This window comes from Spinacia oleracea, chromosome 5, assembly GCF_020520425.1.
Source record: "Spinacia oleracea cultivar Varoflay chromosome 5, BTI_SOV_V1, whole genome shotgun sequence".
NCBI classification, from domain to species: Eukaryota; Viridiplantae; Streptophyta; class Magnoliopsida; order Caryophyllales; family Amaranthaceae; genus Spinacia; species Spinacia oleracea.
The window spans coordinates 41,575,025-41,601,238 of record NC_079491.1 but is presented as its reverse complement, the minus strand read 5'-3'; the positions used below and the strand labels follow the sequence as shown (position 1 = coordinate 41,601,238).

General features: G+C 39.5%; 1 long non-coding RNA gene across 5 annotated transcripts; it reads right to left on the bottom strand.

Annotated features, from left to right (window-relative positions):
- Positions 1-408: 408 nt before the first annotated feature.
- LOC110775421 (uncharacterized) lies at positions 409-5,470 on the bottom strand. Of its 5 annotated transcripts, XR_008920980.1 has the most exons (7): positions 5,206-5,470; positions 4,991-5,110; positions 4,260-4,657; positions 4,074-4,155; positions 3,831-3,962; positions 2,250-2,299; positions 409-672 (listed from the first exon to the last, which is right to left on the bottom strand). It is a non-coding gene; the product is annotated as an uncharacterized lncRNA (long non-coding RNA). The 5 variants fall into 5 exon arrangements; XR_008920981.1 differs by lacking the exon at positions 4,991-5,110 and having other exon boundaries at positions 5,206-5,468; XR_008920979.1 differs by lacking the exon at positions 4,260-4,657 and having other exon boundaries at positions 4,991-5,120; positions 5,206-5,463.
- Between the last annotated feature and the right edge of the window lie 20,744 nt (positions 5,471-26,214).

Below are 26,214 nucleotides of genomic sequence, written 5' to 3'. Positions count from 1 at the left end.
ACTTTTCCATTCCTATTGTACCACTTTAAAAGTGTTACTCATAATATCTTAGGTAACACTTTTTAACCATTAGTATCACTTTTTTATATCATCTTTTGATTTACAGTAACACTTTATTGAATCATAGGTATCACTTTTCACCATATAACGTAACACCTTCTTCATTATTTAGGAACACTTTTCTATTCTTATGTAACATTACATATTTAACACTTTTTAATATCTATTGTAACACTTGCAAAGTAATGCTTTTCATTAAATATAATAATTTAACAAATATTACAAAATTGGTTCACAAATAATAATAATAATAATATTTATAATAAATAGTAAAATTATAATTGTTTTTTGGTAAAATAGCGATTTTATTACCAAAAGGTAGTAGACAAAATAAGTTTCAAACAAGGAAACAACTAAAGGGAGGGAGCACAACCCGCTCCCTAATAAATTAAAATAATAGTATTTGATGTACAATCTATGAAAATTACATTATTATATATGTTCAAAAAAAAATCAGATGATCATATCCAAAACTAAAATGTATAATCCAAAACAAAATGTCTTCTATCTTTTCAACTTCATTTGCTATCCGATCCAATCCATGATTCTCGATGTCAACTTTAATCTTCATTCGCTATCCGATCCGATCCGATCCAATCCATCATCTTGATCCTATAAGAAGTATAAAATTAGTAAGATCCAACATCCATAATCATGTAAAGCACAACCACACATTGCATTACAAGAACTGAAGTTAAGATGAAACAAAGGATGTGCCAAGCGCATGCAGTACAGGAATTACATGAAGAACGATAGCAAGGCCTCTATTAAGAGGGTTTAGAAGGATGTGCCAAGCTAGTACAGGGAGTACAGTATTAAATCTGCTGCTTATATTGACTTAATAATTTAATATTAATAAATTAATTCATCTTATAATTCAGCTTAATAAATCATCTACAAGCTTTACTTCTTGTATTATAATTCTCATAATTCAGCTTAATCCTGTACTTCCTACATCATGTACATCCTTATTTAGCTGAAGTACATCCTTATAATTAAGCTTAATAAATCCTCCACTCCTAAAAATTTCTTTCACTTTCTTTTTCTTTTTTGGTCACATTTATAAATTATACTCCGTATCACTCACCTAAGATGTCTCGCAGTGAAATATATGCGGAAGAAAGGCCCAAGGCAGTGTGGCAACAGTTAATAGCTTTTGTGTGTGTGTGCGTGGGGGGGGGGGGGGGTGCTAATTTGTATACAAAACATTTCTCAAATACCAATAACTTAAGACAAAAATCAACCGTGTGAATTTAAAGAACCCGAATAGACAAAACAAAGTAAAGCACTACTCATTAGCAAACAAAGATAAAAGATGATTGGATTACCAAAGCAATCATGTTTAAAGAGCTTGCCTGGTGGATCCTGTTTAGAGATATTTAGTACTCAATCCAATAAGCACCACTTAAAGCTTAAAAGCCTAAAACAAGGTGAATGATAACAGAGTTTTTAGCAAAATGTTGGTAAAAAATCTGGGAGATTAAAGTTCAAATGATGGATAATACTCTGATCAAAGTAGAAACTGTAATAAGTCATGTTGTTTGTAGAACCTAGAACTGTATAACTCTGATCTTTGATAATAGTCATGTATTTTTTCAATTTACTGTAATTCTGTAATTGATGTTTAAGTTTACCCTTAGAAAAAGGAAACTGCTATCTTCTATAGCAGCAGCAACAAGGGATTATGTAGCAGAGCTTCTGCAGCAACAAGGCAGTTCGTAAGGCATAACTAGGAGATGGAGCATGGAAGAGGTGTAAGAAAAGCTCTCATTAGAACTAGACAACCAATGATACACTTGTAAACTACAATATGAGGCATAAGAGATTTCCTCTCATTAGAACTGGACAACCAATGATACACTTGTAAACTACAATACGAGGCATAAGAGATTTGCTATAAATATAGGTAGGGAGACCTAGCAGCATGAAGGTTGAAGGTATTATCTGAACAAACCTTATTTCCTAAGTACTCGTGAATTGACCTAATGATTCGACAAAACCAAATGACGCTATGTAATAGCGGTACTGCTTTACCAATTCTATCATCAGAAGAAGTTTCAAGGATGGTGTTTTGCTAAGGCACAAGAGATGCTAAAATATTTGAAGATAACTTGATCGTATATTTGTATTAATTGAATGGAATTACTTGATTAAAATTTGTACGTTGATAAGTATACTATTGTTATTACCTATCAAAAATCTGTCCGGAAGGAGCCATTGCAACATAATGTGCAGCAACCTGCAATCAAATAACCCACACGAAAACAATAAGAAAAGGAGTATGTAAAAGCATGTTAAAATTTTAGTATTTTTATTTGTAAGTTGTACTGAAAAAATAGTCAGACTTTTTGTTCACCATACCCTAATAAATAAAATTGTTACTCCTATGTATCATGGAATCCACTATAGACTCGGGTATATCGTGCATAGCACAAAAAAACATTACTATTTACTTGGTACAATTCAAAATCGGAATAGCGAATCAAGCTGAAAATGTGTGGAAGCAAACAAAAGCGCCACAATTTATTTTAAGACCCTGTATACATTGTTGCATGCATCTCTTTAAAATTTGATTCCTATCACAACAACAAGGGGCTAAACCTTTTGCATCTTTTACCCTCACTAGAATTGTTAACTGATGATTCCAAGCAAAAATTAACCAACCTGGAAAACTACAAACTCCAAAAATTAACCAACCTGGAAAACTACAAACTACAAAAATTAACCAACCTGGAAAATTAACAAACTCCAAATCCCTGAATGACATGAAAATTGTAGCTGATGATTTCAGTTACTTTCTGTCGAGGACGGAACGGACGACTTCAGTTACTTTGTGTCAAGGACGAAACAGACAACAATTGTTAAGGGCGACACTGGAACTAACAGTGCATAGGTTCATTCCTGAATCAAGTAAAACATGGCAGAATATATTCTTATCACTTCAGCTTTTGGCTAACAAGTTCCGTTCAAGGATTTTAATTCAGTTCACAACTTATTAACTTCAGTTGGAGATAAGTTTGAATACAAAAACTTGGATAAGTATACTAACTATATAGTTCAAGGCCATTGAGTTCGAGGAAGTTTGGGAATTTTCAGATGAAAACACGTACAATCGCACACTAAGGCAATAATTTGTTCTGATCAGTTAAGAACTATCTGATACAAAACCTTTAACTGACATTCAAATATAAGAGTCGCCTGCTGTCCAAGGATGAAAAACAGGCATCAGTTAACAGGAAAATACACAAGCAAGACCAGTTGATTACGCGAACATTCACACAGTCAGATTCTGCAGGTAAATATATCTAATTATTGATGCAAAAAACTACATCAGAGGATTTTCTAGTAGTGGGGGCAAACCGGAAAATAAGCTCATATATCATTATCTACAAGCACAAAGAAAACAGGAACTAGCAGATGCAGACAAGCTGAAACTACAGTTGGAACTTCTTAAGATCCAACATCTAAGACCCCAAGGTCCTTAAGTACAAGAAGGAAAAACAATAAATCTCAATTAAGACACTTCGGAACTCAAACATTTATAAAATTTATGTTTAACCATTGCCACAAGGATTAGCGATTGCTTCAGCAATCATGTGAAGGGTTTGGGGATCCTCTGCATTAGTAGTAGCAGTTATTGATGGTAAACCGACACCTTGGGCCATAATCAACTCTTGGTTGGTTTAAGAAGTGGCAAGAAAAGAGAAACTTAATTGCAGAATAAGGAAAAGATAATGGAAGAAGCCAGAAAAAGGGTTAGCTAAACTCACCATTCATTGCTTATTTCGCAATAACGCCAACAGCAACTCGATGTATGGTCTCATTCTCAGAGATTCTAAGATGATTCAACACAAGGAAGTAATCCCGGCCACCTGCCTCTACAATCTTCCCCTGATTTGTTTCTGCAAGATCATGGTGAGACAAATGACTCAAATCATGAAATTTTCTAACAATATAGGTGGAAAAATTCAAATACTTTGTAGCAGATTCAATTAACAACTAGAGTCCTTCACCTTTTGCAGCCAAATTTGCAACAATTGTCACAGCTTGAATTCTAATGTCTGCATCTTGTTCTTCAAGCAACGATAATATTTTCTGCAAACCAATTGTAAGGAGAATAATTATCGTTAGAACAAAACAGAGCAAGAAACATGTTGTGTATGATAAACGCAAGGATAATCCACGTTATGGGTTCCAACCTTGCTCAAAGAGCTTGGCTATTAAACTCATAACTTCATTTCCCGCATCATCTATTTGTGGTTATTTCTAAGTCCAAAATGAGTATATCCCAAAATTATTATGCAGCCACAGAGATTAAACAAATCATTCAAGTTTTTGACAAGCTTATGGAACCCAAACGTCTCTGACATCTAACTGATGATAGCACAGGGGACGAAAATGCATCGCTTGAGATTTCAAAGGGGTAACATCAAGGCTTTTCTTCAGAGATATTCCATGAGAGTCTTAGCTAGAAAACAACCCACTATTACAGCTATTGCTGCCAATACTACTGCCTTGTTGTTGTCCTATTTTCAAAACTAAGTACATTTATACACCCTAACACTCTTCTACTGCAACTTCAGCAGCAAAACAAAACCTACAACAAGATTTCAGAATAAAAGTCAAACTTCGAAAAGCTAACATATTTGTATGAGATAAACCACAAAATCATAAACGAAATGTCATTTTTCTTAAACATCAGTGCTCTGGCATAAAATTGTTAGACCAACCTGTTTATAGTAGTGAGAGTAATCACAAACAATGAAACAAACAAATAAACAAACACTCAAGAATTAATCCACCTAATCTGGATATTGCTCAATTAACCATGAATTCAAGCAAACAAAAACCTAATTGCAACAATATATACGATTATAACACAACGATTTTCTTTTTAGTTTCTACGTATTTAATCGAAGCAAAGACTTACATAGAGTATCGAAACTTATCAAAGATTCCAAAGAATTTGACTTATGCTCTATAAACCACGATTCAGGCAAATACCCAATTTGATTTTTCCTTTTCTGATTTTTTTAATCGCATATCCGATCTGATCATCCCTTTCCGATTACCACAAACAAAACTAATTATCATTAAGATGAAATCAAAATTCTAAAAGCATGAAATTAATGAAATAAAAATTACCTGGGAATTGAACTTAAATAAATTAGGGATTGAAAGAGAGAGAAATCAAAGTCTGGTATTCTGAATGCGTGTTTGAGACATCAGTGTAAAATCGTTGGGTTTGATTACTCTCAAGATAACATGTTTTGACGACCGGCTACCATTGTTAGCACCGGTGAAGCTGTTGTTGAAACCAACAAAGAGAAGAGAGAAACTAAGAAGGGAGATGTGTGTTTGAGATCGAAACTGGGAAGGCCACTCTTGCACCAAGGCATGCTGAATCTTTCATGAGACAGGCCCAGCCCAAGCTCTCCTGTATAAAAAAATGTTACAAAAATATAACAATCATAAAAATTAAAAAAAAAAAAACGTGGTCAACTAATTGATTTAAGTTAAAACTTACATTTTGAGGTGTTTCTAAACTAAAGTGTTACCAACAAGTGTTACCTTATATTCAAGTGTTACAAACAAGTGTTACCTAATATGAATGTGTTACTAAAGTGTTACGTATACATCGAATAATTTCACAACTTTAAAAGCGTTACCATTTGGTGTCACCTATGGTCACTTTTTGTACTAGTGAAGTACAAAATACAAAGTACAAGGAGTCCCATATACCTCCAGCACACTCCACAAAGCAGCAATGCTCGGTTCGCCCTCGGGCGCAGTCCGAGAAGCCCACTTCATCTCATACAAGAGGTGGTCGTATGCCATACCACCCCAGTTGAGGCTCGAAACAGCCCTCAAATCCTGCAAAGCTGCCAGGAAGCCGATGTGCACCCGGTTGTTCCTGCTCGGAGCCATCACTCTGCTCACCAGAGCCAAGAGGAAAAGTCGAACCCTCTGCTCCGCAGATATACCTACACTACGGATAGCATCCATGATCACTGTCACAGAAGCATGAGTGGCATCATCTGCCAAATCAACAACAGGGCCGAGCAAGTCCCTGGCAGTACTCGAGAACCACTTTATCCTAGAATCAAAAATCATGGTCCTCTCGGAAAAAGGAAGGCCCGTAATCACGGCGAACTGGAAGGGAGTAATGGTCATCTCCCCCCATGCCATATGAAAAGTGTTGGTGGTATCCTACCACCGCTCCAGCAAAGCCTGTAGCCGGGGTTTGATCCCCGTTCTCCGCGGAGTATCTCCCATGGCACGCCAGAAATCGACCAGGCCCGTCTGCAACCAGATTTCCATAGCCTCCTCTTCAGCACGGATGGCTCGGAAAGCCTTCTGAAGCTCCACCAAGGACCAAAAGGTGCAAAACGGCACTCCATCGGCCTATGGATGAACGAATCAGTTCGAAACCTATACAAGTTCAAAATAAAATTTTAAAGCACAGTACAACATTCACCAAACCAGCGCGAGGCCGCTGAGATAAATGAAAGTCCAGTCGGAACACTAGATCGGAAGGACTCCAACCAGTGCAACGAAAGCAGGTAGTCTCCGGGGAATCATGCCCCTCTCCGGCACATTTGTGGCTGCCGCTTCATCATCCGAAACATCCTCCATAGCCGCTCGAACCACTGAGCGTTCGGCAAGCTTTCTTCGAGTGTGACAAGGCATACTAAGTCATACAAAATACAAATCATCAAGATTCTAAACTGGGGGCTATCCTATACTAGCCCATACAAAAGTCAAATTTCAAAAATCCCACGTACAGACCCGACCAGGGACCTCTACACCAACGCCTAGGCTATCCATGCCAAAATAGGTATACAAGTTCTACACCAACGCCTAGGCTATCCATGCCAAAGCAGGTATAGAAGTTCTACATCAACGCCTAGGCTACCCATGCCAAAGCAGATATATGTTCAAAAAAAAAGAAAAAAAAAATTCAAAAATTCAAGACTACATGCAATCCTAGAATTTATTTCATAAGAAAAACATGAAACACTTACATGGACAAGGCAAGAGCAAAACCAAGGGAAGACAATTCGACCTTTGAGAGAGAAAAGAAAGCAAGAGAATGAGAGATGGCTCTTCAAATGGCACGACAAGGGGCGCTTATATAGCGCAGCCCCGCATCGAACGCCGAGCTCAGCGCCCAGCGCTGCCTGCTGCATGCGCAGGAATCTTCAGCGCGCGCGGTCTCCCGTGCTGATTGCACGCCCCCTTGCTTCTACGGTTTTCTGCACCAGGCAACAAACATCAAATCGTGCTACTTTCCGAAAATACGGGTATATACCTGTATCTCCAAGTACAAACATATGAGGATTTCCAGAATACAAAGTCCAAAAAATGCAACAATTTAGGTGTTCGACTCCCAACGGACCCAAGCTCTAGGGAAATCAGCGAAATTTCAAAATCTCAAGGGCCAGTAAAAAGCTCTTGTCCCCAGCGAAGCAAATCCCCAACGGATTAAGTCTGGGTACTCAAAAATTCAAAGTTCAAAATTCAAGAATTCGAAATTCAAAGTTTTCGATGCCAAACTCCTTCCTAACTCAAAGACGGAAGTGCAGTACAAGTACAAGCCGGAGTCGTCACAGCTGAACTGAGGTAGACTCTGTCCTTTTTTCTAACGCGTGTTTTGTGCAGGTACCAGCGTACAAAGAATGGTCTTGATTGCAGAACATCTTGATCATTCTCAGTCCCAAGTCGAAAACTTTGACTTGCGCTTTCCTAACTGAACGCTCAGTCAAAGTGGGGGCTTCTGTAGACACCTAATTTGTGTCTCCTCATTGGGATGATGACGATACCATTATCCTTGTTAGGTAGTTGGAGCAACTCTGTGCGGAAATTCCAATTGCTAAAAGCATGTCCAAATTCCAAGAGCCAAAATCCAATCCCCGAGGCCGATCCCCTTCCGGAACTCGGTACAAAATACAAATTTCGAAAATCAAGTTCAAAATCCAAGTACGATCTCACCCAATGGACTATCCCATTGGTTTTACAAGGCCTTTTCCACTCAAAATCATATAAGGCAAGTCAAATTCGGGCGCCGACCCACAAAATCGAGCAAGCCGGGCCTCGTCCCGTAAAACCGAATTCAAAAACCCGAAACGGCTTGTTTTTAGACGCAAAATCAAGTCTTAATCCCCCAAGCAATCACTACGTGCCAAGGTCGTACAAGTCGTACAATGGTACAACAATACAATCCAAAAGCAAGGACGACATCTTTCCGTCCTTTTTGGCAGCATCCACGCCACGTCACCAGCGCTGGGCGCTGCCAGCTGCGCACGGCGCTGGGATTGGCTGGCGTTTAGCAGCAAACTCCCCTATAAATACCCCTAATTCTGAGCAGTATAGGAGAAAAATCGACATACAACGTCGTAATACAAAAATTGCACCTCAAAATTCAATACAAAAATCAATACAAAATCCTTCAAAAACACCATACAATCTTCAAGCTTTAAGCAATTGGGAGTTCTAATCGGAAAGCTTGCCTAAACCTAACTAGGTAATTCCGAGTCCCAACCTTAATCTATTCAATGTTGCTTTGATTTTCTATTTCAAAATGATTAGTAAGTTGGCATTTTTATTCTTAAAAATGTCACTTGCAACAATCATACATTTCTTCAAAATCCAAACTTTTCAAAATACAAAAATGCAAACTTTCAAGATTCAAGGATGTTCAAAGTTTTTTGTAATCACTTCGTTGAACTAGAATCATTTTCAAACATGGAGTAATCAAAGATGATGCCTTTTTAACTTTTAAAGGTTTATTCTTTGAGATTCGAGACTCCATTTTTCAATATACAAGTTCAAGTTTTCAAATTTCAAGATCCAACAATGTTTAGGGTTGCTCATGACTACTTTCCTAAACTAGGATTCTTTCAAAGTAAGAGCACATCAAAGATCTAACCTTTTCAACATTAAAAGGCCCGATCTTTGAGATTCAAGTCTCTTAATTTCAATATTTCAAGTTCAAGTTCAATATTTCAAGTTCAAGTCACTACTACAAAAAAGGGCATAGAGTACTGTTGAAATACACTTTATAGAATGCATTAGAGGCGTTCTCCAACTCAGCGCGCTATAAAGTTTATAAAACGGGTAAAAGAAGCGTATTATATACCTAATTATAAAGTACTGTGATAAGAGATAAGCGTCCTCTATTCCCTTCGTAAAATCAGAAAATGAGGAAGGAATATAGAACGGTTAACGTACATAACCGTCCCCTTTACTCTATAATAAAGCGCGCCTTCCGTACATAACCGTGCTCTATTCTTCATGTTAAATATTAAGATACATAACATCTTCCGTACATAGGCGTACTATATACTTCATGTTTAATATTAAGATAGAAAATTGTTTCCTTACACAACCGTTCTATATTCTACCCCCTTTTTTATAATATTATTTAAAAATAGCAGCACACGCATCCCTAAAATAGGATATTACGATTCTAGTATGTAAACCAAATCTAAATAGATAAAATAAAAATGATATCCACACGATCTTTCCAAAATTCCTTTCATTCAATAACAAAATAATATTGTTCATCAATAACAAAATCCTATTATTCATTGATAAAAATAAATGATCTACATAAGGTACGGCAAAAAAATAATCCAATATCACTATAATAAAAAAAAAATCAAAGAGCTAGCCCTTGCAGCAGCCGCTAGAGCTTCTACAGCAGCTGGGAATGGTAGCAGCAACTGGGGATGATGGTGTAGCAGCAAGAGCAGCTTCTGCACCGAGAACAAAATCTGCAGCAAGAACATATTCTGCAGCAACAGCAGCAACTAGACTTGGCAGTTCGTCCGCAGGACTGAACTGAGGTAACCATTTCCTTTAGCTAGCTCTTAGATCAAAGCATTACAGTCATCATAATCCAACCTGAAGAACTAACACTAAGTAAAAGTTCAGAGAGATGTGAGTCTAAATCATACTCATTAACAGTTAGATGAGATAAGACTTCAAGACGGAAAGAAAGGAGAAAAAAAATCTTCTTAGTCATTAGATGAGACATAAAATGACAGGAGTGGGATGGAGTTATTGATTTGCAGCTTGACAGAATTGCAATATCTCGGGGGTTTATCGCCCCATGTGGTATCTGGGTGAGCGAGTGACTCCTTGAATCCTCCGGAGTTGATGTTGCCCGAGTTTATGTGGAGGGCGTGGAGGCAGGTGGTGACTCCATTTGTCTCCCATGGAATATCTTTGTAGACAGGAGTGCTAGCTATAGAGATTTCATGTCAAGGCTCGCTACAACAGTTCGCTTCGTGCCACCGGTAAGCTTTGAATTTGAATTTTGTATTCTTGTATTCTTGTACTCTTGTATTCTTGAATCTTGTATAATTTGAACATTGTATATGTGCTTGTAGCTCGAGGAGGTCGACCCGGAGGATGTCCCCTATGCTGACAGGGTCCTCCGTTATGCGAACTCAGATGGGGAGTAGGTGGAGTTTACTGTCCCGTTGGCCTCTCCTCCAGATCGGATAGCGGCCAATGATCTTCCTTTACGCAACTGTGAGTGCGTTTGTATTTCTTGAACATGGTTGTAATCTTGCATTTAGAAATTGATTTTGAATTTTGTATGTATGTAGGCGCCTCAAGCAAGAGTTCACCGTTGGATGCTCGATATTGATTCCTTGAAGAAGCATTGCGTCAAGCTGACCAAGATGCTTGTTGGTCGAGACCAAGCTGGGAGTTTACTAATTCTGAGATGTTTGTATCTTAAAACTTGTATATAGGTATCCGATGCTTGAATTTTGAATTTTGTATAGGAGCGCCATCGGGGCCGTAGAGAGGATAGGGTTCCTCAAGCCGAGCGGACCAGGCAGAGCTTAGGTCGGGGCCCGGGATATACTACTGAGACTCGTCAGAGGCACTCGGATGTTGATTGGAGGGATGTTTCCTCTTCTCCTGCTCAGCCTGGAAGGTAATCGTATTCATTTGGAGATACAGGAGGTCAGATGCCTTACATGGCTCCTCCTGGCGGTCACTTGTGCGCGAGCAGTTCTTAGCCCTGGGGATCTGGCTATGGTGCGACACCTTGGGCTTAGTGGCCGGAGTATGAGAGGATGGGCCAGCTTCAGGATATGGAGATGCAACGCTGATTTGCTGTGGCTCAGCAGTCTTATCAGTTTCCTCCAGTATTGTGCTAAGGAGTCACTCGCTCACCCAGATACCACATGGGGCGATAAACCCCCGAGATCAGTACTCGTCACCCAGTCAAGACATAGGCTCGGACAGCCGAAGGAGGCACTGGCATGTCAGCAAAAGGGCGACAACACACCTACAAGACATTCAGCTCAGTCAGTATACAAAATACAATCAGGACAAAGTCCTACCAAATATAAAATGCACCTCCCCGAGAGTCAGGACCCGCAAAGCTCTGCGAAAGATCGCCAAATAGACTTTCTTGAGCGCCGCTCCTTCCCAAGAGGCAGCAAACGGGTAAGCCGCAAATCTAGGCGAGCAGGCGCCAAGCCAGGAAAATGCTCATATGCCCAGATCTTCAAAAGCAAACTAGACGTTAGTCAAGTCTTATGCATGCAAAATACAACATACAGGTAAGAAGTACAAGATTCAAGGAGTTCCAAATACCTCCAGCACTCTCCACAAGGAGGCTATGCTCACCGAACTCTCCTGGGCAGTCGCGAAGCGTTCTTCATCTCATACAAGAGGTGGCCATATGTTAAGCTACCCCAGGTAAGGCCCGAAACAGCCCGCAAGTCTCTCAAAGACCCCAGAAATCCCACCAGCATGCGGCTATTCCTGCCAGGAGCAACCACTCGACCTACAAGGGCCAAAAGGAAGAGCCTAACCCTCTACTCCGCTGTCATACCAGCTAGGCGAAGCCCTGCCAGAATCACTATCCGTGATCCAATCAACAACAACGCCGATCAAGTCCCTAATGCCATCAGAATTCTATTTCAAGGAAGTGGCGAAAGCAACCTCCCTCCCAGAAAACGGGAGGCCAGTAATCAATGCGAACTCAAAGGGAGTGATGGTGATCTCCCCCCAGCTCATATGGAATGTATCGGTGGTGTCCAACCACAACTCCAACAGGGTCTGTGTACGGGATTTGACGCCCACCAACCTTATAAAGCCTCTCGCCGCCTCCCAGAAAGGAGCAAAGCCAATATGAGCTCAAATCACTCGGGTCTCCTCGACATCAAGAATGGTCGTAGAGACACTCCAGAGCTCCTCCAAAGACCAAAACACTCGGATGCCTTCCCTATTATATTAGTCTACAAAAAGGGCAGATCAATACAAACTTATACAAATTCAAGTAGCAAGTTTAAAATTCAAGGCATACCAAGCCAGCACGTGGCCACTGAGACAAGTGATGTCTCGGGTGGAATACAAGGTCTGTGGGCTGCCATCCATGACTATCAAAAGCAGATCTTCCCCTCGGAGTCATGCCAACAGGCAGTGGCTCCATCTCAACAGCTTCGTTGTTTGAAGCATCTTCCATGGCCGCTAGGCTGCTTGAGCATTCATCAAGCTTCCTCCGAGTGTGATGAGGCATACTAAAGCATTCAAAATACAAAAATCAACATCCAAGTCTGGAGGCTATCTTATACTAGCCCGTACCAAAATTCAAGAGTCTAAATTGAAGGAAATAATGCCCTTGGTCCAAGTATGCATATAATATTAAGTCTAATAAATGCGGTTCAGTATTAATTAACAAGTTAATAATTCAGTGAGATCAAGTGAGTTGAGTGCCTAGCTAGAGGCCGCTTCAGTTCAAGTGGAATTAATTATATTAATCCACAGCTTACTCTTGACTGAACCCGTAGGGTCACACAAATAGTACGTAAAAGGATCAAGTATTTAATGGCATTAAATACTCCATCTATGGATATTCGGAATCGACGGATCTTGGCTCCAGTGGGAGCTGAGATCGTCAAAGGCAAGAAATGAATACTCGGGAAACGATGATATTGCCGGAAACGGAAATATGGATCGTATCGGAAATATAAATATTATCCAAGTCATAGATGTTGCCGGAAACGGAAACATGGTACGTATCGGAAAATATTATCGGAAATGGAAATATTGCCGGAATCGAAATATTACCGGAAACGGAAATATTGTCAGAATCGGAAATATTATCGGAATCGGAAAATAATTCCGGAAACGGAAATATTAAATATTTGTTCGAAACGGAAATTAATTCCGGAATCAAAAATATTAAATATTGTTCGTATCGGAAATGAATACCGGAATCGGGAAATTAATCGGAAGCGCATCGTACGAATTAGCATCGGACGAGCTTGCTAGACGAAGGTCCAGCACGAAGCCAGGCCCGCGTCCAGCAAGCCAGCGCGCCACACGAACAGCCAAGGCCACGCCAGGCCCAGCGCAAGGCCAGGCCCAGCAGGCCATGGCTGCGCGCGCAGCTGCGAGCAATACTGCTGCGCTCGCGTGGGCTTGTAGCTCACGTGGGCCGAGCGGCCGTGTGGGCTATGCGCGGGCATGGCCTGCACGCTTGCGGGTCATGCTCGTGTAGAGTTTGTGTTCACATACGAAACCTAAAGTGTATAGGATTTGTTTAATGATTAAATTCCTAATCCTAAAAGATAAATTAATTAAATAAGAGTTCTACTAGGATTCTAATTTAATTAATTCGTATCCTAGTAGGATTCGATTACTTATTCCATGGCCTATAAATATGAGTTAAGGGCTCATAATTTATACAGATAATTTCAAGTATTCAAACAATAAAAAGCTAAGATTTTTAAGTAGAAAAATCAGCCATATTCTTGCCCTATTAGCCGAAAATATATAGTACCTTAAGGGCGATTCTAGTTGGTCAATCTTAAGGCGGATCCGGACGTGCTGTGAACTATCTACGGAGGGACGACACTTGGAGTCCTAAAGACTTGTTCTTGTTCGGATCGGGCGCAGCTAGGGAGGGCACGCTACAAAGTGTATGCATCTGAATTATGCTAAATGATTATGTGTAAATAATATGTTTCCTGGCTTTATGGTTTTTCCGCATGATTTATGTTTATTTATATGTATCATAACCTAACATAAATATCCCCAGTAACCATACAAGTCTAGCGAGGAACCTCTAATTTCAAGGGATTGTTCAGAGTCTACACCAACGCCTAGGTTATCCATGCCGAAGAAGGGATTCAAGGTCTACACCAACGCCTAGGCTACCCATGCCAAAGCAGGTATCCGACATCTACACTAATGTCTAGGCTATCCAAGCCTATTCTTATACAAAGAACCACAAAGGTCCCCAATGAAATCACTAACCCTAGATACAAGATTCTACATGCAAGAGTTCAAGTCCACATTCTACAAAGTTTCGACAGTTCAAGTTCAAGGTGGTTACCAAACAATTTTTCTTCATACAAGAAGCCTACTACTATACAAGTACAACATCAACAAATACAAGAATATTTCAAATACAAAAATCTACCCTTCATGAAATTCTAAGGTAATTTCATAAGCAAAACTTGAAATACTTACATGGACAAAGGTAGAGGAAAGACAAGAGCAACAAAACCAAAGGGAGAGAGTAATCGAACTTTGAGAGAGAAAGAAGAATCAAAGCAAATGTGCTCATGCAAGAGCACGGCGGGGGCCTTATATACTCAAACCCTACGCTGGGCGCTGGGCTTGCGCCATGCGCAGGCCATGATCCATGCGCGGAGAATCTAGGCGCGGTCATCCGTGCTGATTGAACGTGCTTTGCTGCTACGATTTTCTGCACCATGCATCAAATGTCAAATCATACTACTTTCCAATGAATACGGGTATACATCAGTTCAACCGGCGTCAACAGATAAATATCTCAAGCATACAAAGTCCGAAAAATATGCGGATTTAAGCGTTCTACTCCCAGCGGACCCAAGCTGCGGGAAAGGCAACCAAAATTTTTCAAAACTCAGGAGTCAATAAAAAGCTCCTTTCCCCAGTTGGTATATTCCCCAGCGACTCAAGCCTCAGACAGCGTTCGAAGCAAACACAAAACCTAGCGGATTAACTTCGGGTAATCAAATTCAAGATTCAAAATTTAAAGTTTGAAATTCAAGATCCAAAATTTTCGATGCCAAGCTTTTTTCTAAGTCAAGGGCGGGAAAGCAATGCAAATACAAAAATCAGAGTCGTCAAGCCGCACGGAGGTAGACTCTATCCTTTTTCTAACGCTTTTCTTATGCAGGTACCGGCGTACAAAGAATGGTCTTGAATGCAGAGCATCTTGACCATTCTCCGTCCCTATTCGTAAACTTTGACTTTCGCTTTCCTAACCGAACGCTCAGTCAAACTGGGGGCTGCTGTGGACACCTAATTTGTGTCTCCCCTAATGGGATTATGACGAGACCATTATCCTTGCTAGGTGGTTGGTACAACTCCCTGCGGAAGTCCCAATTGCTAAGGTATGGTCCAAAATCCAAAGTCCAATTCCCGAGCCCGTTCTCATTCCGGAACTCGGTACAAAATTCAATTTCCAAAATAAAATTCAAAATCCAAACACAATCTCACACAATGGACCTCTCCATTGGTTTTACAAGGTTGTTTCCAGTCGAAATGACACTAAGCCATCCAAAATCGGGCGCCGACCCATAAAACCTAGCATGTCGGGCCCTTTCCCTTAAAAACGAGTACAAAATACGAAATACGAATACGAAAAAGGGATTGTTTTTAGCCGCAAACTTCCTTAACATCCAAGTAAAGCAACGTACAATTTTCGTACAAAGGTACAATGCTACAAAACAAAGCACAAGGACAGTGTCATCGTCCTTGTTTGGCGGAACCTGAGACACGTCACCTGCGCCAGGCGCTGCCTTGCACTGGTCGCTGACGTTTCTTGGCGTTTAGCCGCCTAATCTCCTGTATAAACCCTTATTTCCACACCAAATGGGGAGGCTGAATTCAATACAATGTCGTAATTTCAATTTTTCCTCTCAAATTCCTAATACAAAATTCAAATTCTAATCTACAATTTTCAATACAATTCCTCAAAAATATCAAAGCAATTAGGAGTACTAATCGGAAAACTAACCTAGTCCTAAATAGGTAATCCGAATCCCTAATTAAATCATCATGATATTCTCAACTTTTCTACCTTTCTAAGTTCAATATTCAATTCCTATGATATTTTCATGTGAGTCCAAACTCATGATAAACTAGGAAACATGTCCAAAAGTGTCATATTTGGGGAGGTTTTCACTCTTGAAACTCTTCCTTAATGATTTTCTAAGAACATTTTCAATATCAATATGCAAGATTCAAACTTTATTTTCTAAAATGATTAGTAAAGTTAAGAACTTTCATGCTTGAAAGGTTTCTCCTTTACAACAATCGTCATACAATTTTACAAAATACAAATATTTTCAAAGTTCAAGGATGTTTGGAAAAGTGCAAACCCTTCTCCAAACTAGAACAAATGAACATTCAACTTTTTATGTTCAAGTACAAGTCTTATTTTCAACATTCAATGATGTTCATGTGAGAGCCATTACTCCTTGAACTAGAATCAATTTCAAGTTATGGAGCATATTAAAAGTGAGGCCTTTTTACATTAAAAGGTTTAATCTTTAAGAACCAAGTCTCATAATTTCAATATTCAAGTTCAATAGTCAAGTTCAACATTCAAATTCAATATTCAAGTTCTATTTCAATAACATAAATCATGGATACTTTATGGATACTCATCTAAAATGGAGATTTTTAGAGAATTAAATCCGTATCGGACACACTTATTATTAAGTAGTTGTTTGGCGTTCGGATCTCAAGTACAATAATACAATTTTAATATCGTCATTTAAATAATGTCATTTCAATATTGCATTTTCAATACCGCACTTTCAATACCGCATTTCAATACCGCAATTTCAATATCGCACCTTCAATACCGCATTTCAATAACGCAATTTCAATATCGCACCTCTATTTTATATGCTTACAATTTCAATTCCGCACTCTTTACTCACCTTTTTTAAGGTAATTATGTGGTTTTGTACGCACTTCAATAATTCCTACTATTTGTGATGATGCTTTACATGATTATTTCTTTCATCACCCACATGCTAAATACAACAATATACAAAGGTTACATCACGCTTAACAAAGATAATTTTTTGACAAACCGGCCTTAGGTTCCCTTAATTAACTTTAAAGAAAAGTGACCACGTACAAGTAGCAAATACAATGTTCTAAATGCATGATTCAACCCACCTAGTGCCATGATTAGGATTTCACGAAAACGATCCTTGTCTTGTGTTTGAACGTACTTTTCAAGTTTGCCAAAAGAAGCGGTTCATTCCCGTACCCGGATCTCACCCGTCCGGTTTCAAGAATCAATGCCTTATCCAACAAGAGTCATACTAAGGTCTTTCCAAACTAGACCCTTAAACATGTTTGGTGGCGACTCCTTCAAATTTCAAAATATCAAAAGCCTTAGGGGCATCTACGGGAAAAATGCAAAAGAGCCCCCTAAAATGATGGGTCAAGCCGAACTTCCTTTACAATTTTGGTGACATGCGTTGCAAGAAAAAGTACTCACAATGAATAGCGCTCTGTCAAAAACTGTTGAAAAGACTCCATATGAATTATGGACTAGGAAACTTTCAATGTTATCTTTTCTAAAGATTTGGGGTTGCGAAGCATATGTCAATCAATTAATTTCGTACAAGCTAGCACCAAAATCTGACAAATGTTTCTTTGTTGCGTATCCAAAAGAAACCAAGGGGTATTACTTCTACAACAAATTATAGAACAAAGTATTCGTTGCTCGTGACGGTGTATTTTTAGAAAAGAAAATCACATTTCCAAATTTACAAGTGGGAGAATAATAGACCTCGAAGATATTCGAGATGAACAACGAACCAAGAACACTTTAGAAGCAGTTCAAGGTGAAGAAGCTCCAAGGCCTGTAGAAGAGCAAGTGAGAGTAGTTCCTCAAGACGTTGTTGCCCCTCGTAGATCACATAACACTAAGGTTCAGCCGGATAGATGGACAGGCGTCCTCTTGACTGAAAACTTAGAAGTTATCATTAGATAGTTATGAACCTATGTCCTACAAGCAAGCTATGACGAGCCCAAGCTCCACAAAATGGTTAGAGATCATGAAATCTGAAATAGGCTCCATGTCTGAAAATCAAGTCTAGGATCTTGTTGATTTGCCGGATGCGTTTACACCTACCGGAAGCAAATGGGTCTTCAAAATTAATAAAGACAAAGATGGAATTGTATACATATACAAATCTAGATTGTTAGCAAAAGGTTACAGACAAGTTTACGTCGTGGACTATGATGAAACCTTTTCTCCAGTTGCAATGCTTAAGTCTATTCGGATAATCCTTGCGATTGCCGCATTTCATGACTATGAAGTATGGAAAATGGATGTAAAAACCGCCTTCTTGAATGGTGATCTTGAAGAGATTGTGTCTATGACGTAGCTAGAGGGTTTTGTCGATCCAAAGAATCAAGGAAAGGTATGCAAGCTTATGAAATACATTTATGGATTGAAGCAAGCATTAAGGAATTGTAATATACGATTTGATGAAGCAGTCAAGGAATTTGGCTTCATCAAGAATCAAGACGAATCTTGTGTATACAAGAAAGTCAGTGGGAGAAATATTGTTTTCCTAGTCTTGTATGTTGTCGATATACTTCTTATTGGAAACGGCATTCATATGCCGAAGTCTGTAAAGACTTGGCTCGGAAAGTGTTTCTCAATGAAACACTTAGGAGAGGCACAGTACATAATGGGCATCAAGATCTATAGGGATAGATCTAAGAGGATGATTGGACTAAGCCAAAGAACTTACATTTACAAAGTGCTAGCTAGGTTCAGTATGATGGAAGCCAAGAGAGGCCATCTACCAATGTCACATGGCATATATCTAAGCAAGGCTCAGTGTCCCAAGACATCTAATGAGCGTAGAAAGATGTTTGGAATTCCATATGATTGGCTATAGGATCTATCATGTATGATATAATTTTTACAAGGCCGGATGTTTCGTCCGCACTTAGTGCAACGAGCAGGTACCAGTCAGAACCAGGTGAGGCGCATTGGACTGCTGCCAAGAACATCATAAAGTACTTGAAAAGGACTAAGGATCAGTTTCTGGTTTATGGTGGTACAGATGAGTTGATTGTTAAGGGCTATACGGACGCAAGCTTTCAAACCGACAGAGATGATTTCAGATCACAGTCTGGGTTTGTGTTCTGCCTCAACCGCGGAGCAGTAAGCTGGAAAAGTGCTAAGCAAAGTACTATTGTGGATTCTACAACTGAAGCCGAGTACATTGCTGCCTCAAAAGCAGCAAAGGAAGCTGTTTGGATTCGGAAGTTCATTGAAGAACTTGGGGTTGTCCCCTTCATAAAGGGACCAGTGGAGTTATATTGTGATAATAGTGGAGCCATTGCCCCGGAAATGGAGCCTAGGATCCACTAGAAGTTCAAACATGTACTGTGGCGATTTCACATATTTCGAGAAATCGTTGAACAGAAAGAAATTGATATTTTCAAGGTTGGAACTGACGATAACGTCGCGGATCCATTGACTAAACCGTTGCCACAATTGAAGCACAACGCACATGTAGCAACCATGGGAATCAAGCATGTTGGAGAATGACTTTGATTTTCTAAAGTTTTGTTTTAGAACATTTGTTAGATCTGTATTTAAAACAATTGGTTTACCCATTTTATATTTATGAAATTATTTATTTTATATTCATTTAATTTTGGTTTAGTATTAAATGATAAAGTCCAAGTGATTCAAAACATTCAAATGGGATGTCAAGATGGATTCTTTGACAAAGAAACTCCCATAAATGAACTTGAATATTGAAGTCACAAAGGATCCCTAATCCAAGTCATTGAAAGATTGGACAACCAATGACTAATGAAGATTAGATTTCAAGTAGATTTATAGTTCAGTTTCTTGAACTAGATGGACATGTAATGTCAGAAATCTTTTACTTAGATACTTATTGGAGCTAGTATTGAATTGACCATGAGAACACTTTAAAAGATTAAAGTAATGTCATAAGTAGTTCTCATTAATGGTGATTGGAAGCATTCCTCAAAACATGAGTAATTATGATTTCTCGCTTGAAGATTAGTTCACTTTGATGCTCGCTAAACATCGCACCGTAAAAGGAGACTATAAAAGTAGTTATTGGGCGTACTATGAATCAAAGTAAGTATTCATAGATTACAAGACTGGATTGTCCTCCTCTCTTTGATAAGGATATGGTGTTGTTGTGTAACAAGGCCTCTCGAAGAGTTAGATACTGTGAAAATGCATGGTTGTGCTCAGAATGGTTAAGGCTTAACCTACTGTAAAAGTTTAACAATTGAACTCAGTAATTCGAGAAACACTTCTGGACCTAATAAGGATGGCTTGGATCTTACCTTATGTTCAGCAAGTAACACTAAGAGACAAAGGAATGTAAATGCACACTTGTCTAAAGTACATGTGGGAGACAGAAGGAAATGTGTCCTTCACCCAATGTACATTAATATAATACCAAAGGTTCAGATTAATTACGAATAATTAATTCCGTGAGATCAAGTGATCGGAACAGCTGGCTGGAGCAATGATTTCGATCAGTGAGTTCTAATCCTAATTAGGCTCACAGCTGGCTGGAGCAATGCTTCCGATCAGTGAGTTCTAATCCTAATTAGGCTCACAGCTTACTCTTGACTGAACCTATAAGGTCACACCATTGGCATGTAACAGATCATCGGATTAAATGAATAGGAAATTCATTTAATAGCTTTTCGGTAAATTACTTCGGAAAACATAACTATACGATTTAACATTGGATCGTGAAATCGTATATCGTGTTTCGTATATTTGTAAGCTAGGCGAAATGAATAATCGTATGGTACAACAATGGATCGTCAAGTACGAAACGATAAATAAATTATTGAATAAATAATTTAATAGCAAAACACAAAAGCAAACTCACGAGCCAAGCACACGAGGCGCAAGGCCCATGGGCACAGCGCGCATAAGCGTAGCGCTGGCCCATGGCCCTTGGTAGTGTTGGCGTGTGCGCAAGGAAGCAATAGCAGCAGCAGCAGCAGCAGCAGCGACGACCCAAGGCCCAACTGCTCGTTGCGCTGTGTGCGAGTGTGTGCGTGTGGCCGTGGGCCTTTCTGCCGGTTGAGCTTGTTGCTTGGCCGGTTGGCTTGGCTCATGTGATAGGTTATAATAATAACCTACTCCACATGTTTTCCTAATCTAAAAAATCCAGTATTCTAACCAAAGGCAAGAGAAACTCTAATTCTCTCTGTGCCTCCATTAGAATGTTCATCCCAAAAGCTAAACTATCTTGAAGGAGATCTAAGCCATCAATCTCAAGACGGATCTGAACGTGTCGATGAACCAAGTAGAGGAACGACGTTTGGAGTTCTTGTTAGTGTTCATTGAAATTTTGGGAAAACACGCTACAAACATAAGTAATGCTTGATCTGTACTTTATACATGCTTCCTAACTTTGCGGTATTCCGCTATCATGTTATGTATTTAACTGTAAACCCCTACAACGAGGAGGGTATTTTTCACCCTACCAATGATAATTACCAACTAAAATATGATTATTAGTGTTTAAATTAAACAAGGGCATGAGAGTACCTGCATCGTTGGTCATGAGTGAGGTCGTACCCGAATCCACGTATCACGAGTTATCCTATGGAAGAGTCATTCTTACAAACAAATATCCCAATTCAGTTGTATTCATAGGGGGCTATCTTCAACTAGGTAGGCCTGATAGTGTTGTTGGCTAGCTGTGAAGTTGGGTCAGGCTGGTACTGGTACTGGGCACTAAGAGTTGTTGCCTTGTATTGAAACGCATGTTGCTATTGTGGGTAAAGGAAGGGGGAAGATGCCCAATGATGGATCTGGGCTTGTGGTGCAGCAGTAGGCGCTGCTGAGCCGACCCACTGTTGTTGGTGATGTATTCGTTACGCTTGCGCATCATGATGCTGATTGTTATTTCCATGTCTGTGAGGGGGTCGAAAAGGCACGAGGCTAATGCGTGACCTCGTCCCTCGTGGGCGTGACGTTGTCAAATCAAGTGTAATTGGATTTCCTGTGAGTTTACACCCAATCGACTAGTAATATAGGAGTCGCCATTCAGTTTTTAATGACAATGAGAAAAACTGACAAAACCCGGTTATCGTGACATAAAGGGAGTGCAATTATGTACGACCACGACGGCCATAGGTTCCCTTGTGATCCCTGGTGTGGGGATCGCTCAACGTACACCCGCAGGGCAGAGATTGAGAGTTCGGGGGACTGTAACTACCGAGAGGAGTGCTCATCGATAATACTCCAGAGGCAGGTTATCCTTACTAGCACAGCATAAATAATTGAAGGGACATGCGTTAAACTATTAAACTATTCTGAATTGATTTTAGCAATATGCAACACATAACACTAAATCGATCGTGATTATCTTATTTAGATTGATTTAAGGTACCTAGCATGATAATTCAATTGTCCAAGGTATTATCTTATTAGGCATGATAGATCAATCAAATTAATAGTTTGACAATTTTATAAAAGGGTGATAAAAGCGATTAAATCATTTGAGGGACACGTTACAACGCACCCTTGAGAGGTGCGTTGTGGTTCTCAGAAAACTAACACTTGGCTTTGCTATCTCTCCTTTTATTTAAAGAATCTTGGGTTTCTAAGCAATGTTCCAGTATTTAGGCTTAATTCATCAAGCTACAAGGGGCAGGATGCGTTCTGTTCGACTTTTGGGTCGATTGCGACAGAACGCTGGATCAATTTCGCAGCGTGAGGCTTTTTTTTTTTTGCTAAGCAAGTAATGATAATATTAATTTCCACAAAACAGAATACAACCTAGGCTAACTCAAGGGGAACAAACCAACTAGGTTGGACCATTCCTCACAAGAGCAAGCACAACACAACTAAGTTTCAGAGATTCTGAAACCACAAACTATCCTTCCTACTTACATTCTTTGGCATTACAGCCATCACTCTACTCTTAACTGTATGCTTTAAAAGAGTCATTACATTCAAAACAGTAGGGAAAGCTTTATCCCAGAAACTACTATTTCTACTCCTCCAGATCAGGTAGATCAAAGCAACCATGCTAGCATACATAACACTTTTCCTAAATTTGGAACTGTTGCTGTTAGACAGTTGTCTAACTCCTCTCTGTAAGGTAGTAAAGGAGCTTTGAATCCCCAACCAACTCTTCAACTCAGTGAGACATCTGCTACTGTAAGGACACTTGAAGAACAAGTGTTCATGATCTTCAGGGGCTTGACCACAGAGAAGACAATCTGAAGTTGAGCTAACTCCAATTCTTGCCATTTTTGCTGTTGTTTGCAATCTGTGCTGAATTGCCAACCAAGAGATGAACCTATGTTTTGGCACAGTAAGTCTATTCCAGACCATCTTGTCCCAGTGAACCATGGGCTTGGAATCAATAAGCTTATTATACACCAATTTCACAGAATATTTAGGCATATTGCAGAATTCAGTAGCAGTAAACACTTGCTTGATTTGTTCTTTAGTATCACAGATTTTCTTCCAGTACCAACTAGAAGAACTAGTAGGGACAAAATCCCACCAATCCCCATCCTTAACATAAACCGAGTTGATCCATTTTATCCAGATGTTATCTTGCTTATTGGCTACAGCCCAAACATACTTCCCCAGATTAGCCACATTCCACACCTCCACATTCCTAAAACCAAGACCACCTTGATTCTTATCACAACAAGTCTGCTCCCAAGCTATGTAACTTGGCTTAGAGCTATATGCCTGTCCACTCCATAAGAAGGATCTACAAATTTTGGTAATCTCTTTTAGAACACTCTTGGGCAAAATATAAATCTGGGACCAATACATATGGATACTAAGCAAAACAGCATTAATCAATTGCATCTTAGCTGTATAAGAGAGGTTCCTAGAGCTCCATACTTTGATTCTAGCAGTCATTTTATCCACCAACATCTCACACTGAGCTGCTGTAATTTTCTTTGAACAAATTGGAACTCCCAAATACCTAAAAGGTAAAGCACTTCTAGTAAAACCAGAAGCAGCAATCACTCTAGTTACATCAGATTCAGTCATACCATGACAATAAACAGAGGATTTTTGAATATTAGCAGACAAACCAGAGGTTATGGAGAACAATTTGAAAGCTTGCAACAGAAGATAAATGGAAGGGAAGTCACCTTTGCTACATAGGATCAGATCATCAGCAAAACACAAGTGAGTGAGCTTAATATCTCTGCACCTTGGGTGAAACTGAAACTGAGGGAGAGCACTCATTTTCTAAAGAATTCTTGATAAATATTCCATGCAGATGACAAATAACAAGGGAGACATGGGATCACCTTGTCTCAACCCTCTTTTGGATTTGAAAAACCCTTGCATTGAGCCATTAACCATCAAAGAAAACATGGGAGTAGTAACACACTCCATAACAATCTGCACAAAGGAATTAGGGAAACCCAACTGCTCAAGCATAGATTTCAGAAACCCCCAATCCACTGTATCATAAGCCTTCTGTAAATCTATTTTCATTAAACAGCTAGGCTTAACTGATTTCCTACCATACTGCTTAACCAAATATTGGATCACCATGATATTGTGAACAATGTACCTCCCATGAACAAAACCACCCTGATTCTCCTGGATAAGATCAGGCAAGATCTGTCTCATTCTCCCACACAATACCTTGGTAACACATTTATATAAGGTATTACAGCAAGATATAGGTCTGTATTCACTCACATTTTTTGGGCATTTAATTTTGGGAATAAGGGTAATTACAGTATGATTCAGCTCCTTCAACAATTTGCCACTCTGCAGAACATCTAACACAGCAACAATCACATCATCCCCCACTATGTGCCAAGCATCTCTGTAAAAGAAGGATCCAAATCCATCTGGCCCTGGTGCTTTCACACCTGGAATAGACCATAAAGCATTCTTCACCTCTTCTCTAGTGTAAGGAGCATTTAGAATAGCTCTGTGAGCATCAGTAACCAGTGGACCTGTTTGAACTATATGAGAAAGAACTTCAGCTTTTTGAGTACTATTACCACCCAATAAACATTCATAATACTCCAAGAAAGCACTAGTAACTTCAGTAGGATTATCTCTCCAAACTCCATTCTTATCATGAATACTATACACTTGATTCTGCAAATTTCTTCTTTTAATACTCTGGTGAAACACAACAGTGTTCTCATCCCCACTCTTGATCCACTCAACTTTAGCTTTTTGCCTCAAAAAATCCAAATAAACCTGATGTTTATCTTTGTATGTCTTAATAGCATCTAGCTCTTCATTAGCAAGAGAATGATCAGCAGGATGAAGATGCATAGCTTCTTGAGCAGCTAATAAGTCATGATAGGCCTTCATGTCTGCAGCATGTACATCAGAAAAACCAGTCTTATTAAGCTCTTTCAAAGCCAACTTCACTCTCTTCAACTTAGAAACCACTACAAACATCTTACTGCCAGAAATGGGTCTATCCCATTGAGTCTTAACAATCTCACTAAACTTTGGAGCACTTTTCCACATAGTGAAGTACTTAAAAGGTTTCTTCCCCCCATTATTCTTAGGATAAACAGTGAGCAACCCAGGTGAGTGATCAAAAGCACCTTCACTCAGAAAACACACCTCAGCAGCAGAATAAGAATCAAACCATTTAGGGTTAGCAAGAACCCTATCCAGTTTAGAAAAGACCCTATTTGCTCCTTCCTGCTTATTGTTCCAAGTAAAGAAATGACCACTACTTTTGATATCTTCCATGCCACAGCAGTGCATACAGGCATTAATGTCAGCAATTTCAGATTGTCTAACAGCAGAACCAATTCTCTCCTCTATGTTCATCACACAGTTAAAATCTCCACAAAGAATCCAAGGATCCTGAGTATTCAAAACTCTCAAATCACTCCATAAACTCTCTCTCTGCTTACTATCATTGAAAGCATACACAAAAGTGCAAAAGAAAGCTGGCATACCACTCATAGGAGTGACATGGCAGTGAATAAGCTGAGCTGTAACAGACAAAATGCTGACAGTGAAACTTCCAGGATTCCAAGCCACAATTATTCTACCTCCAGAATGGAAGCTTGAGTTGCTAGTGAAACACCAACCAGAGA